The following is a 17,461-nucleotide window of genomic DNA, read 5'->3' on the forward strand; positions in this document are numbered from 1 at the left end:
CAATGACTCTCTCTGTTATTGTTTTTGTGTAAGACAACTTGTGGGGGAGAAAGGTGTGACGTTAAGGGTAGTAAAGTAAAATTAAGCATCAGAATAGAGACACGTTGAGAAGCACGCTGCCTAGGAAGGTATTGCTTACTTGAGTTGTGTGGATTTGCTCAGTAGGGTGGGAAGACCTTGGGATACAGAATTTTTCCGTACAGCTTGCATTCCTTTGTACAGCCGTCTTTCCTCCTCCATGTACCTATGAGTCAGTTTGCGGTTTCAACATCTTGTTCGCTTCAAGGATAGTGGTAAGAAAAATAATATTAATAACAAGAATAGTGTTTGTTGAGCACTTATGTGCCAAGTCCTGTGCACTAAATATTTAATATTATTTAATTCTTAATAACCTTATGAGGCAGGTCCTAGTATTAGCCAATATTCTACATATGAAGAAACTGAGGCTCAGAGAGGTTAAGTAATTTATCCAAGATAGCACACAGCTGGTAAATGTCCAAGATAGCACAACTGTGATTGAGAATGAGCTGGCATTCTCAATCTTACTATACATACTATAGTAAGTATAGTAATTTAAGCAAAAGTTATTATACATAACATTACCCATAAGTAATAGGGATAGTAAGTAATATATTGCAATCGCAAGACCCATGCAAAAGTCAGTTATTAATTGACAGCTATATATGCCATGTAAGGTTATCATTCTTTACCACAATCAGAAAATATACAACACATCAATCATAAAGACAATAGCAATTGTAGACTTTTGCTTCTTCTTTGAGGAAATTTAAATGTTTTTTTTTTTTTTTTATCTTCAAAGGAAAATATTCTATAGGAAAAAATGAGGCCCTCAGTTCTGTTCAGTGAAAAGACTCAGTGGGTTTTAGAATGATCTGAAGGGTCATTATTACCAAAGAGTATTTTTTCTAGAGCTTGTGTCCCAGGAGTCAAGATTCCTTTGAGTTTGTTTGTTTGTTTATTATGTTGGAAAGTAAATCAAGCATAGGTTGCAAAATTGAAAAAATGACAACAAAAAGATCTGGGGTAAAGAGTAAGTCTGCCTTCCCCTCCTCTCCCCCAGTCACCTAGTTCCTTTTTCTAGAGTCAGCTCCCATCTCCAGTTCTACGTGAGTCTTTCCAGTTCTCTCCTTAAACACACAGATGGGTGAATTCAGGGCTTCATCCAGAGAGGACTTTCCTGTTTCCAGGGCACATCCACATGCATCTTTTCTTCTGATCCTCTCAGCAAACAGCCCAGTTGCATTAAAGGAATTTATCGATCGGCTCCATGCTTGTCCCCTTCCCAGCATTCATCCAGGGTCCTGAGGCATTTAATGAGGTCTGGTGTTTCTCCCACAAGTTGCTGCTCCTCCCCTCCCTCTTTGAAAAATCTGAACACAAAATGTCCCACAGGCATTTAGTCATAAACCCCAAATAAAATGGATAAATACTTGCCAAGGTTGACTTTTTAAAAAGTAGTAATTCTTGAATTTCCTTTCACATGCACGTTTCTCTCTTCCTCTGCTGGGCTCAGATGCCAGCTGAATGTCGCCGTGGTCCGAAGAAGGACCTGTGGGTCTCCCCTGGCAGATGCTGCCACTGTTTCAGCCTGAGGGCCCTGCAGGCAGCCTCTGGCAACATTTTTAATTCAACATCAAACTTCAACTTGAAATTTGAAAAAGAGGGAGGAAATGACAAGATGTCAATGTCTCAGAACCTAGCTAGCTGGGCATGTAAATGTACCCAATCTGGATTGCTTTGAGCTAGGGGAAGTTTCTCATTCTTTGTGGCCACTGAAAGTTACTGTACAGCACCAAAGTGCCCCTAAGGGATGCTGGAAGACAAAGGGGATGCTATGTCTCAAGAAGAGATTTCCAGATCGGGTCAGATAGCCTTTTAAATGAAGGCAGGTGGAAATCTGTCCAGGGTTTATTTTTAAGTCAAAAGAGGAGGTTGCAAAAACAATGTATATAAAAGGCCCCATCTTTGGGAGAAAAATGTTTGTGAATTCACAGCAAAAATTTTGAAAGGCTAAACCCCTGAAATTCATAAATTTGAGATTGTATAATGTTTTAAATTTTTTCTTCATATCTTTCTCTACTGCCTGGTTTTTTTTTGTTTGTAAAGACTCTATATATTGCTTTTATAACCACGAAAATGCAATCTGTATAAAATTTGGAACTAAAAATAGATAACCAAGCTGGGTTCCGGTTCCCTCCATGCCCGCAGACTCCAAAACAGAAAAGAGAAAGTAGAGAAAGTCCTTTAGTGTCCAGACAGGTGGGCTTAGTTCTCAGATCTCTAGCTACAGAGTTCAGGGGGCTTGTTCTCCAGTACCATGCTTGGCACATTTGACAGCTTCCATCTGAATAGAACTTTAAAGAATATCGTTGCTTTCGCTGTGTTATTTGACATCACAGCACTTCTTGGAAGTATATGGAGCAGCCATTTTTATTCTCAACTTGCATATGAAGTGAGGCTCAGAGAAATTTAGGAGGCAAGCAGTAGATTTGGACTGAGACTTTGTCTTTATACTCGAAATCCATAGCATATACCATCCCATATTTGATGTATGTGCATTTGAGAACAATCTCGTGAATTCCTGACCATCACTGCTCACTCAGAGCAGTGATGAAAAAACTTTCTTCTAGAACCAGAAGTGTCACCTTGGGAATCATTTGGGGTGAAGGCTTCTAAAGGTGATAACTTATCAACCCCTATAAGTTTCATTGCTGGGTAAAGATCTGATGTTCCCTGACCTCTGTGGTTCTACTGGCCTCCAGTGAAGGTTTTATAGGATTTTAAGGGACTGAAATTGTGGCAGAGGCTGCCTCTTGTTCTAGGTTTTGCTCTGGCACTTAGCACGCGTCTCACACAATGCGATTCTCTCTCTTTTTTTTTTTTTTTGATGAAAAAAGAATGAATGAATTTGGATCAGAGCGTTAGGGAAGGGCCTACCTCCTTTCCCTTGCCGAAGCTCTGAGTCTGGTTCTCCGTGTGTCTCCCCTCTCTGCTCCCCATCTCCTGCCAGACTGTAGCCCAGCCTGCTGTCAGAACTTCGACTCAGAAGTGAGTGGAATGGAGGCTCGAGGTGAGGGAAATGGAGAAATAAAGGTATGCTAAGCAGAGCAGAGTGGGTAGTAAAATCCAAGATGTAAAAATAATAATAATAATAATTAATCCCTTCGCTCTCTCATCTCCCAGAAAAGAGATGCAATTTCCCCTTAATTCTAGCTGCTCTGAGCACTAACGATAAAAATAAAAAATGAGAAGTGGAGTTGGTTGTTGTCATTTCAGATACAAATGGGCACGTACATTCAGCCTTTATGGCTAGATAACTTCCACTTCCAGTGCTCTGTATTTATTGGCTTTGACTTATTGATAGAACATTCTGGGGTCTGAAGTCCTCCTTCCCACAGAGCAAAGACACCATCAGCAACCGCTTTCTCCTCTCAACCCATGAATAATAATGTGGATGATGATGACGACGGTGTTATTATTATCATTTGGTATTTAGCCAGCGTCTTTCCCCGAAGTACTTAAAGCACTTTATAGGCATTGCCTTATTATTCCTCACAATCCCTCCCTGGAGAGAGGGCCAGAGCTGAGATTTGATTTCCATTTCACTGAAAGGAGAAGCTGAGACCTGGAGCAATGAAAGGGCTGCTCCAAGGTGACCTGGAGAAACTGGACTGAGGTTAGGAGAAGAACCGAGGGCTCATAATGGCTGTTTAAGGGCGCTTTTCCACCCACCCCAAGGGAGAATGAGTCATTAGCTCATTCACTGAGTTGTAAGTGGAATAGGACATTAAAAGGGAGAGTTTGGCCCAGGCACATTCTAAAGTGAGGTGCTGGAACAAGACACAAGCATTTTTAAAGTAGGTGGCTGAGAAACCCCTTACTCACCTCAAGGGTATAAAAGGGCCATTAGCAGGAGATTAGAGGATTTTGAAGAGGATCTTTTCACCTCAAGGGAAACGTGGGGGCTGTACTTTACCCCAAGCCCAAGGAGAAAGATTGCAAGAAGACCACTCAGAGAGCTTCAAATGAGTCCTTTGCTGTTTCTGATATATAGTGGACAGGTGTGAGCTGTGTCTGAGAAATCTAAGGAGTGTGAGATGGACTGGAGTGGCCTGTGATGCTGAATGGAAGGCTGAAACTTGGGAAATGATTGCCCTCCTAGAGTATGTTGTAGCAAGGAATACATGAGTGTCTCCCATGATCAGATGTGGACCATACGTAAGAGCACATCAGTGTGGAGCCATCTTAGATTCTGCTTGAGTGGACCACCAGAAGAGGCAAGGGTGGTCTGGTAGAAAGAAATTACAAGTGGGATCTAAGAAGCTCAGGTGCCATGAGCAATCGGAATGCATTCATTCACATGGAAGAAACTAAAGGAGCAATCTACATTGATGAGGTCTCCAAAAAACCCAAGAAAGCCCCTCAAGAAAAAGAGTCAGCCTTACACTTCTGCCAAGTCTAACATCAGCATCATCAAGTGAGAACTTTACTGGTCCTGTTACCTATTCTTCCTCAGACTGCCCAGCTCAGCGGGAGTTAGCGAGGGGAGTGGAGAATGACAAATACTTACAAAAGCCTATCACACCCCTTATTTCAACTTCAAGTCTAAGTGTGGGGGGCGGGTAGTGAACACTTAACTTTAAGTCACATTAGATATATCATTACATGGTGACTGGGTATCTTAATAACCAAATTGAGACAATGTTTTATGAATTAAGGTGAAGAAAAGGGACTTAAAAGTGAACAGAGAAATCACGGGATCTGCCTAAATTTTCATCCAGTGGCAAAACTATCCCCATAGGGAAGATTTAAGTGCGAGGGTGGGGAATTAAATTGCTTTATGATTACATTCCAGAGATGTGCTTGTTTAACAAACAGTTATATAATTTTTCACAAGGTCAGGGATTGTGCCAAGAAACGCCGAAATGCTGCAAACCCATAATGCTCAGCATCATTTACGCCCAGTTTTATCGAGTGTTACAATAGCAGCTACCATTTTAAAGCATTGACTCTGTGTTAGGCACTGACAAAGCACTTCACATACATCATCTCATTTGATGCTCTCAGTTATTCTAAGAAGCAGATTTTCCCTTCCATTTTCAGATTTGGAAACTGAGGCATGGAGATGTCAAATAAATTTGCCCGTAGGTGCACAGCTAATTAAGTGGTGGAGCTAGAATTTACCTAGGGTTTGTCTGACTCCAAAGCCTTGCTTCTAAGCCATGCCGTGTCCCAACTCCAGAATCATACAAGCTATTCTGTGTCATTTCACTGCCCAATGCTCCCCGCAGTCACGGTGCCACACATTTAACATTCTATACTCTGCACATCTGTATCACAATCTGAAACCAGCCCAAACTGAGTTCAGTACAGGGTCTTGGTACTTGGCCAACACTCAATAGGTAGCTAATAATGGCTGATGACACTTACATACAAGTGTGTGCCTTGGAGTCAAACCAACATCTGCCATTTAATAGCTGTGTGATCTTGGGTAAATTACTTCCCTCTCTGAGCCTCAGTTTCTTTATCTGCAAAGTGAATTGATAATGCCTCCACGTGAAGGCAGTTGGGAGGATTGAATATGCCTGTTGTCACTTCTGATGCCTTCAATAATTATTTGTTGAACAAATCACTAAGTCAAATGCTGTCTTGTGTTTTGCTTATTCACACGTTTAAGCTTTATCTTTCCAATCAGATAAGAAGTTCCATAGCAGTGTGGGTCAGCTCTCATCCTCTATACAGTATTAGGCAGACACTGCTGGGTGGACACTAGCGGCTGACAGACAGTGTCTTTGCCATGGAAGACTGCATGGTATGGAAGACTTCCTATCGATGTGAGAAGTGCACAATCAAGGGGAAGTGCATTTCAGGGAAGTGAAGTAAGGGCATGTTGCTAATACAGATGCTCAATGAAGTTGTTGGTTGATAAAAAATATATGTTATGAGCCAGTACATATCCTAAGTGCCTTATATATAATGTCGTTGGGTCCTCACACAACCCCATGGAGTTGACTTATTGTATCTTTTTTTTTTTGAGAAAACGAGCTTAGAGAGGTTAAGTAACTTACCCAAAGTCATACAACTATCATTGTGATGATGGTATCGAAACCCATTAACCATCACGGGACCTAGGAAGTCTACCTTTAGTAATTCCTACCTCTCATCTTTCTTATACATAATTCTAGCTCTAACCTAGCGTGAGATTAGTTGTTTATATGTTTGTTTCTTACCTATTATTTTGTAAGCATTTTGAGTGCAGGGACCATGTCTTCTTCATCTTTGTAACTTTCCAGGGCCTTGCTCAGAGCATGTGCTTAATAAATGCTTGTCATTGAATAAACTTTTGGCCAAATTCAAAATATGTATCAGATCTGTTTGCTTCTCTCCATTCCACTGCATCTCTGGCTCAAGTTGCTAACATCTCCCATGGAGAACTATAAACCAGCTTCTAACTGTTTCTGCTTCCATCCTTAGCCCCTTTAATTTCCATGCCGCAACTGCAGTGATCTTTTTATACCATTTGTAACAGGAATAATAATTTGAAAATATTAAACCGACATATAATTCTTTTCCCCATAAAGAAGAGTCTCAGACAGCTAATCTGCCACTGTAGCCTGGTAAGAGTGAACAGTGAGGTCCTTCCTGGAGGAAGGAAGGAGGGATGCGGGGAGTCCACACCAGAAGGAGAGGGAAGCCTGCCCCTTCCACTCTAGGGGTTTGGGGGAGGGGGAGGGGGAGGGGACAGACATGGTGAAATGTGTGCCTAGTTGTCCATGTTAGGCCAATTGAGAGGAGACTTTTACCTGGCTTCTTGATTCTCATTTGGACTCCGGGAGGAGACTGACTTGCAACGTGCCATCCAGGCTTGTGTGGAACAGCCACATCAGGGTAAAACTGATGGTGTGACATGGGTAGAGGTAAATCCCCCCCAAATCCGCCCTTGGCCCCTTGTAGCAAGGAAAGTACTCAGAAGTTCCCCTGTGTTCTGTGGACGGATATCGTGGAGCTCTTTGGAAAGCTTACTGACCACGGAAAAGCTGAGGACTGCAAGGCAGATCCCCAAGCCCAGGCTTGAATGGGGGGTCGAGGGTGGGCTGCAGGTCTGCAGTACCAGCGAGATCAAGATTGGGGCCAGTCAATGGGTCGGAGTGTCGGAGGTTGGAGGGTACCAGTAGGGGTAAAACAGGCAACCTCACCAGCTACAGTTTCCGCAGCAGGAAGGTGATGAGGGAAGAGCATGGCCCTTCCTGCTGCAGGGGCTAGAATGGACCCGGAGACCCTCACAAGGACCCAAGGCCCTCCTCTGGCCACCACAAGGATGTGTAAGTTCTCCATACCCCAGGGGTCGTTTTGGGGAGTAAAAGGGCCAAATCTTCCTGGAACTTTCTGTCAAGATACGAATATTGAAAAGTCAAGTTTCTGCTGGACTTAGAAAAGTTTAAGATTGGATCCCCCCACCGCGAGGAAGTAGAGACTATGTTTTCTTTACACATCTGAATGTATCGGGTGAGGTTTCTAATTGTGAGTACATTAAATCTAAGCTCTTTCCCATGCTTTGCGAGGTTCAGCATTATCCGGGTCACATCAGATCCCGCCAACTCATCTCTGACCTTGTGTGGGTTCTTAGATCATGCAAACCTCTTTTCCCAGCTGCTGCAGATGTTGGCTGCTACTGGTTTGCATATTTGTATTCTTCTTGAAAGGACTGTCTTTGGTTACAGAGAGCCTCTCGGTGAGAGAGGCCTGGGAGGTTACACCCCACCCCAAAGGTGAGCATGGCACGGCATTTGGCTGACTGATGAGGGGAGAATAACAGCTCAGTCCCTTTACCTGGGCAAAAGCCAAACTCTGAGATGCAGTTTATCCTGCAGAGGCACCAGTGGGATCAGGGCAAAGCCAGGCTTTTCCTAAAGTCCATCTTTGCTCAGCTTTCTCCTGCCCCGTCCTCCTTCTCTCCCTCCTCTGTGCCCCTCCATTACAGATCTCTTCTGAGGGCTACCTCTCAAAAAATCACTCAGTAAATCGTACCAGAACTCCCATCTCAATGTCTGTGTCTAGAGAACCCGACCTAGGACGAGCCTCTTTCACGGACACCGCGTTGGGCATGGGAGAGGGAGGAGGGGAACGGAAAAGAGAACATGAGCTCCCGCCAAGGCAGGGACCACGGCAGTGTCACCTTTCTCTTCCCTTCCTTCCCACCCCGATTCAACCATGCAGATGCCGTGGATGTGCCACTCAGAACTCCATCAATTATTGAAGAAGCTCTGAAAGGAGGGAAAGTAAACGAAGATGAAACAGTCCAATGGAAGACAGACAGGTCCCACTGCTTGGGGAGGACCTAAGCTATCATGTTGGGGAAAAAAGCGTTTTAGTTTCCCACCGTGAGGAAGCTCCCAATGCTTTGGAGGCTAAAGAAGCAGTTCTCACAAAGACAGGAGAGAGCGGGCAGGGCTGAGGGCTCTTTTTCATCTCCCCTCCTCTTTTGCTGATCAAGAGGCAGGCACTGTAAATCTGAGGCAAGGGCGAGATGGTAGCAACCCGCTTTTCATCCTCCCTGCTGTTTTTTTGGAGACATGAAGGAGTGGGAAGCCAGCCAGGTTGAGACTGTGAGGAAGATGGCAGGCTCCAGCAGGGAATGACCCAGCCAGAGGGAGTCTAGCCCTGGTCCTCAGAACGCATAGAAACGCTTCTGTGAGGCGTGAGATGTCCGTCCTTTTTGAACCATCCTTAGAGTTATGTCAGGCCCTTGCAAGTGAAGGAAGAACAAATTCAGGTCAAGAGTAAAACCAAAGCAGGAACACTTGCAGAGGGACGTTTACATGAAGTGTTCTCCACCTGAAGCAACTCTCTCCCTCTTCCTTTTGGAGGCCTAAATACGAACACTTATTAAGAACTTATAGTGATGCCTGGCGCTGAGATAAATCCCAGCCCCGAACTGGGAAATGAGAAATGCTCGGCGTTGGATCCAAACCAGTGTGGGAACCTGGTCAGGCCAAAGATGAGACCTTCACCACACCAGGGCAGAAGCACTGATGTATGATTCAGCCTTGATGGGGAAGTGAGGGAGCTTGCAAACTCCTTGAGAACAGGGGGCTCGTCTGTCTTGTTCCTCACTGTACTGCCAGTGTTTAGAATGGTGGCCGGGACCTGGAGGGCTCAGCAAATAAATGTTTGTGGAATGAAAGAATCAACCGGCAAGATTCGAGCGCTGACTTTGGATTCACTCAATAATCCAGTTCCTCTTTTTACGGGCAAATTTCTTGAACTTCCTCAGTTTCAGATTTCTCAACTACAAAGTTAGAAAAATAGTATCTGCCTCCTAGATTTGTTCTGGGGTTTGAACAAGCTATGACGTACACAGTACAGAGAATGGCATAGAGCATAGAGCATAGCACTGGCAAACAGCAGTTACTATTATCAGTAAGACTTGGAGATTTCTTATGACAAGTGAACAGTAAAATCAGGATTTTACAGGAGTAGAAACTAAATTCCAAGGAGATCTGTGAAAAAAATAAATATTTTTAAAATAAAAAATAAAACATAACTAGGCAGTAAAATCCTAATTTTTCTGAAAAAGCGTCAGAAAAAAATTAGGCTATTCTTAGTTGTCAAGAAACTTAAGATAGTAATTTTGAAATAAAGGAGGCAATAAAATGTTACAAAATTCAATATATATATTCACATCTATTTCAAAAGACTCAGAATTAAATGATCATAAAAGGATCTTTGAGAAACACCATTAAGGGAGGAAAGCAAGTTATCTAATTATGTATTGTGTGAATTATATCTAATTCTAATCCAAATTTATTATGAATGCATTCATTTTTAATAAAAACCTAATGATGATTTTAAAGCATCCTATTCAGCTTTGATTTTAAAGTGAAATACTTATTTCCTCACATAGATTTGATTGATATATCTAAGAGAGACTATGAATATTCATAGCCAGTACATGTTTCTATTCATATAATACACTTCTTACCCAAGCTGAAAGATGCTCCCTTTTTCCTCTAGGAAGAAAATCATTAAAGTGTAGTTGAAAATGGAAAAGCCAACAGTCCCTTGAATAAAAGTTGCAGCATCCAGAGGGGCTGCCAGTCTAATAAACTGTTTGTTTAACTGGTTTGGGATGATAAGATTGACAAGTCAACATGAAGCTTAAAAAGGAACTCTGCCAAGGTGGCCGCTATGCCTGGGGCTCAGGCTGCCTCTGTTACCTCCAGCAGGCACGGTGAAATTCTCCGAAACTGTACATGCTCTGCTGAAAGCACAGGCACAATTCACTGACTAGTGTCAGTCAGAGATCTTGCCAAGCCCCTTCCAACCACAGGCAATCCCGATCTTGGGGCCCAGGAGGTTCTTCTCCACTTAGTGCCACATTTGGCTGCTCCATCTCTCAGAGGACGGCCAGGTGGAGACGTCTCAAATGAGAGTTTGGGGTCTTGAGCAAGGATGCACACATTCACAGATGTACTTAATTTCATTCACTAGCTGTGGTCCTCAAAATGACTTCGGTGCTAAAAAAGACTTTTCTAAGTTGACTTCTGTCTTCCAGGTACTATGCAGTAAAAGAATCCTATAGCAAATTCTGTTGTAACATAAGGAATGCTTTCAGAAAGCTACTTTCTCTTCCACAATTATGGGGTGGGGTCGGACACACGAGGAGCACTCAGCAAATACTGAGGAGTGGCTGAGCAATGAAGTGCATGGCCTTTGGCATCAGACATGCTACACTGGGGTTCAGGTTCTACTGCTGAGTCGAATAGGGTTATTTACACTACCAAGCCTCTGCATAGAGGAATCTTTATCTCTTAAATGAGGATAATATCTGTACAAAGGAGTGAGAGAAGAAATGAGTGTGGGCACAGGATATAGTGACACAGGATATAGTTGCTGTTCCTTGAAGTGAGAGAGATACCCTGCAGGACCCGGCCGAGTCAAGGCTGTGACTGTTATAGGATTGAAGAGGGAGACCCTCCAGGCAGATTTGACTTCTCCTTCCCTGCCCCACAGCCTTGGCTTGAACATCTTGTTCCACTCTCCCCTGGTTGGCTGCAGGTCTGTCTTCCCAAATAAACTGAAGCCCTTGGATGGCCTTATTACATGGTGAATCGCTAGAGCCCAGCACAGTGCCTGGCACACACTAAGTATGGAACTGAATTCATTCCAATCTCAGCTTTAAATACCTCCCAATATGGCTTTGTATATCAAGAGGAAAAAGTACTATGCAGGTTAGGATTCTTTTATTTCTAAGTACAGAAGACCCAATTTGAATTGGCTTAAACACAGATAACTGGCAAGTCCAGGAGTAAGGCTGATTTGAATGATGCTATCAGGAACCGATTTCCTCCCTCTATCTTTTGGCACTACTTTCTCTAGTTGGCTCCATTTCAAATGGCCTTTTTGCCTCTAGCTAGCAAAATGGCTGCATAACTCCAGACCTAAAACTTACCCAATTTCTAATGTAGCAGGAAAAAAAAAAAAGAAAAAAGAAAAAAAAATCAGGAGACATATCTCAGCAAAAAAATCAGGAGATTTATCTCAGCAAAAAATCAGATTTACCTCATTGCAACTTTAATGTGGTCTTGTATCCATCTCTGAGACAATCATGATGTGATGAGTTAACTGGCTTGGACCCAAACTATACACTCCTCCCTGAGCTGGAGGTGAGAACAACCCCCCTTTAATCATGAATCGAGATTGGAGTTGGGATGGGTCCTCAGGGTTGATACTTGTTTTAAAATGTACATGAGATATTGTTTTTATTCAGGTGTGGCCAGGCCAGCACATCAAGAGACAATTGCCATTGAAAAGATAGTATATTTTGGGCCCTTGGAGAAAAGATCTGATACTCATAAATAAAAATATTCTCACAAGTGAGCATAAGCTTTCAGAACATGTATGGCATTCGAGAGATTACAATACGCTTTAACTGTTCTCATTTATTCCTCACAATATCTCCATTGGAGATTATCATCATTTCATTTTACAGCTGCAGAAGATGAGGTTTTAAGATGAGTTGAAGTGTTTTGCCTTAGGATTTATAATCAGCAAGTGGCCAAGCCAGGGCCCAAAACCTAATTCAGTTCTCCTTCTTCTTTACCGGCACTTTCCAGACTGTGGAAAGTACATGCAGTAGCACATGGAGAGAGCATCAAATTACATGACCTCACATAATGAGAAGTTTATTTCCATTTCAATTCTCCTTCCATCCTTTTTGTTCTGTCAAGGGCAAAGTCTCATATCTGTGCTAATATATCTTCAACACCTTTCGCTTGCTAACCAATCTCTCCCCCTCCCCTCACCCCCACCCTCAAAAGTGCAGAACTCAGTCTCAGAACCTTTGGTAAGTAAACTAGATTTAAAATCTAATAACATAGTTTTGCTTTATTAATGACAAGCAATACTGTTTTATTATTTCCCCCTTATGGTTCAGATATTACATTTCCTTTTGAAATATGCTTATTTTTGAAGTAAAAAAAAAAAAGTTGATTTAGAACAAACACTAAGTAAATAATAATATAGGTGGTTTGTCAGCATGTGTAAATCATGCCAACAGTACCCAAATTACAGCAATCTGGGAGCACTGCATAGACCAAGTGAGTAGGAAGAGACTCCTGGAAGGAAGAGAAGGTTCCTCTGCTTCTCTCTTGTCCAGGGAGGACGAGGACTAGGTCACACCCTGCTGCATGTGGAAGAGATGGTCACGGGCCTGTAAGACAGTGGTCCTCAAGTCAGGGTCCACAAACCGACTCCAGTCCCAAAGGTTGCTTCTAAATCCTTGTGAAAGGATCAAGGACAATGTGTGTGCCAGGGCAAGAATGCCAGTTGTTTTTTCTAGGTAAGAATGTGCTTTGTCCTGGAATTATCTTTTTTTTTTTGGTATGAGTGTATGTGTGCTAAAATGCTCATTCTGCAGTGATTATGCGATGAAAGCCTATGGCCTTTGTTAATTGTGGTTGTTCGGATACCTTTACTTGGCAAAACAAAAAGCTGGTAATCTTAGCAACCCCCTCCTCTATTTTTTTTTTTCCATGTATCACTGAACCTCTGTTCTAGGAGACTTCGGTTGCAAGAAACAGTTTGCCTTCTATTGTTGGAGGGAAGAGGTATTGACAGACCCAGCATTACGACTGTCGTTACTAGCAATGCAAAATGGCAAGCCATAAATCCTTATTGAACCCAGGCCCTGCTGTTGATCATCGAAGAGATCCTTCTTTCTCTCCAGTGTAACTAAATAAAGATTAGTGAAATGAGATAGCTGTTAAATTAAAGAGGAAAAAAGTTCAAGTTTCAAGGAGGCTGTTACCAAAACAGAGAAATCTACAAACCGATGAACCCCCAAATTCCTAGACCAATATGTAGCTCTCAATGACCTCGCGGACCATCTCACTTGAGATGGCCAAGCTGAGAGTCCATTAAAAATTTTTGTTCCACCCTCTCCAGACTCTGATGTTGGAAATGTAAACTGGGATCATCAGGCTAACTCTTTGACCTAGCAATTTCTTTTCCACTCATTTTTCTGAGAAAATATAATAACTGGGCACAAATAATTATAAGGATGCTCACTTAAAACATCAGTCAAAATAGCCAAAAGCTAGATACAACTTAAATATCCAAGGGATTGGTAGAGTAAATCATGACACATTAATAAGATAGAATGTTGTATAAATACATAAAAACATGGTGTATAAAAATACTCAATATTGTGTAAAGATGTTCAGAATCTATTAAATAAGAAAAGCAAAAGAGTGAAACATATAAAATACTGGATGCAGTATGATTTTATTTTTGTTTAAAATGCACCTGGTACAGTACACCTGGCTGATGAAATTATGGGTGAGTTCTCTTTCTTCTTTTAGTGTGCAAGTGCTTTCTAAAAATATTGACAGTGAAATGCACTTGCTTTTGCTTTGAGGTTGAGAAAAGTGATTTTTTTAAATCGGTCTCCATTTAACCTATTTAAAATGGGTCAGCAACCATAAGCATAAGCTCGAAGGTGTGTATGTGTGGACTTGCATTTTACAGAGCTGATGTGCTTCCTCTAGAACCAAAGAAAGACACTAAACCTCTCTGCAAACTCTTTGTAGATTCCCATCTGTGACTTAATAAATATTTGATGCAGTGGCCAGTCAACATCCCTACATTAGTGAAACTTCTGCCCAGGAGCAACTGCACAGCTCTCAGCGATGAGATCGGAGTAAGTTAAAAAGAGCGTATTCATTAGCCACTTCAAAGGGTTTGGTTTTATTAGCTGGCAATTTTGCAGACTGGATTATTGGCTCTGCTGTCTACTGCATGACGACCCAAACATACTACTGTGAGGAGGAGCCTGCTTCTTCCCTTACTATTTTCTTTCCTTTGTGTTCACAGCTCAGGAGGCAAATACAGCATGACTCACCCCCTTCCCTTCCTCTCGGTTAAACAGCTGTGAACATCTAAAGTGAGTTTAGGATCTGCCCAGTAACTTGGAGGTCAAAACCTAGAGCCAGGGCCTCCTGTCTGATGTAGTTTTGTAAATTGGGGTGGACCACTTATTCTCTCTACATCTCCTTGGTTACAATTGATAATTAAAAAGTCAGCACTTTTGTCCCTAACTATCCTGAGTCAACAAGTAGAATGGGTAAACAAAAAGTGGCAGGGCAGAGAAGGGACCCAAAACTAGCTGAAGTTAAGCCCAATTACGGGGGCTGTCAGAAGGATCTGGGCAAACTCCTACCCATTCCTCAAACCTCGGTTTAGATGTCATCTCTTCCTGGAAGCCTGCTAGGATTTGTCTTCACTGTTCCAGGCTCGGTGTCCCTCCTCTGAGCTTCCATGACTCCTGTTCTCTTCCTACGAGAGGCCCTAGGCTGTGTTATAGTTACCTGCTTGTTTCTCTCTCCCTGCCAAACTGAGTTTCAAGAAGATCATCCAGTATCCACCACTGCCTAGTGTAGTATCTGGCTCTGAGAAAAATGCTGAATACATATTTATTGAATAGACCAAAAGTTTCTTGAAATTACTGCTTCAGAGGATCATAAGCCACCTAATTTGAACGTTTTCTCCACTCATTGCTGGATGCCCTACCCTCCACAGCGCCCCAACCAAGCGGTTGTCTGGCTTGCTTGCACATTTACGAGGACAGGGAGTTCACCTCCCTTCAAAACAGTCAGAGGAAGACTTCCAAATGACTAAGGAAGACGGGGACAATCAAAGACAAAACTGGGCAGCTCTTGAACTAAACTGGGGAGTAGTTAATCCAGCTTCCCCTTTTTCTGCAAAGCCTTTATCTCACTTGAGAGTCAAGTAAACCCCAGCAAGGTGGCCATTAATAGCAGTTTAAGGCTCTGCCTTTCAAACCAGAGGACCAGTCCTTGAACTCTAAGTCATTGAACTCTAAGGAGAACGTACTGGAATCTCTTCTGAATTATCATTTTTATTTGAAGATCGGAGAGAAAACATTTTTATATTAAAAAACATATATAGTATGGATAAAAACATATGCATGATTTTAAAGAGACAGCACAAGGTTTGAAAGAAATCAATCGGAATCTTTAGGGCTGAGCCCTCAGACTCATGGGAGTCAAGAGCTCATTCTTGGTCTGATAGGTTACTTTGGTGGAAAAAACATCAGAAATACTACTGGCTTCACATGCTATCATCTTATACCCCTGGAGGTATTTGTATTTCCATTATTTCTTTTGGAGACTGGAAAGGCTTTAAAACCAAAAGGCATCAGTGCATAATGGTGGAATTTCAAGCAGCATGAATTGGGGTAAAGAAACATATTTCCCAGAAGAGGCCTTGCATTTTATAAAGCCAATTTCCTAGTGTTCTGTCAGCCCTCAACAGCTAGTCCCAGCTCAGGATGAGTACAGTAACTGTCCATTTGGTTCAACTTTGACTGTGTTTGAGCAAGTGAATTAACCCCTCCAAGTCTCAGTTTTCCTAGCTGCAGAATGAGATTAGAATATTTACCTCATAGAGGTGTTGTGAGGTACTATATAAAAAGTACCTAGCCCAGTGTCTAGCACATAACAAGCATTTTATAAATATTTGTTCCCCTTGGCATTAATTATAAAATTAGCATATGCTCAATCAGACCCACTCCTAAATTTGTGGGCTTGGTGCAAAAAATATAAATGGAGAACCACATGTTAAAATATTTAAAAGTTAAAAACAAATTAACAAACTGTTACATATAAAATATATATATTCTATCCTTTACCTTTGAAACCAAATTGAATACAGGCCTTTTGTTGTCCTTTTAAAAAAAATTATTTTATTGTGGTAAGAACATATAACATGACATCTAGAATACAAGTTTTTATATGATTGAACATCAGCAAACTTTAAAGTTGACTGATCATTAATTTTTTGCACATATTTGGGAGTTCTGCTGTTTGGCTGATGTTTGGAATATATTGTTCATACATTATGACATTTATTACATAAATTTATTTTTTCTTATTTTTATTTTAACAAGATTACTAATAATGTTGTTATAATCAGGATTTTTGAGTCCTAATGATTGTAATGCCAAAGTAGTCAACCTTCCTTAAGTCATTGTATTTTTATTTTTAAATTAATTTTAATACGGAAAAAACTTGTAGTTTAGCCAATAGCAACTGAAATTGTCAATAAAGTTATTGTAGTACCATTTACATTTAGAAATCGACAACAAATTTTACATGTAAAGTTCACATAGTATGATAGGGTCTTATGTAAATTATTACCATGGAACATATAAAATATTCTAATTTTATCATTTAAATCACTATCACTTTTATTGTCATTTTCACCTTCTCTAAAAGCAATATCTAGATCCATAAAATACTTAAGTTCTTTTTTTCCAAATTTCCAAGGCTAGAATATTATAAGGAAAATGACAGTATGTTCTGTGATTTATTCAAATCTCTCTTCAATTGGCACTATCCCTTGATCTATAGTAACCCCAAAATACACCCAATAGAAACTAGTCTGGGGATTATTGGTGTGTAAATATTCTCCTTTATAGTGATATAAACATTTCTGTGTATTTGTTCTAGTTTTCTTATATTTTATAGGAGTATCACATTTATTACATATTTCACATACAGTTTATTTCAATTTAGAGTAAAAGGCAAATAGCCAAACTCATATCAGTTCTAGTTTTTGGAGTTTCTGCAAACTTTGGCTAACATTATTAATAGCAAGTGACAGTTCACACCAGATAACTGGGGATAGTACAAATTCAAAAATGATTTTCTGTCAGGGATCACAATTCTCTTTACTTAAGGATCATGTTTTATTTCTTGTACAATCCTAGTGCATCTTGTTATCTTGTGTAAATTTTTACTGCTTCAGTGGCATTTACTGAGCATTCTCTTTGAATGTTCAAAAGTGGTTGTAGTGGCAAATACGACTTTTTTTTTTAATCAAGATGTCTCATTTTGGGGCAGATATAGAAAATACCCTA

Source organism: Pteropus medius, unplaced genomic scaffold (genome assembly GCF_902729225.1).
Source record: "Pteropus medius unplaced genomic scaffold, Ma_sr-lr_union100, whole genome shotgun sequence".
Taxonomy (NCBI): Eukaryota; Metazoa; Chordata; class Mammalia; order Chiroptera; family Pteropodidae; genus Pteropus; species Pteropus medius.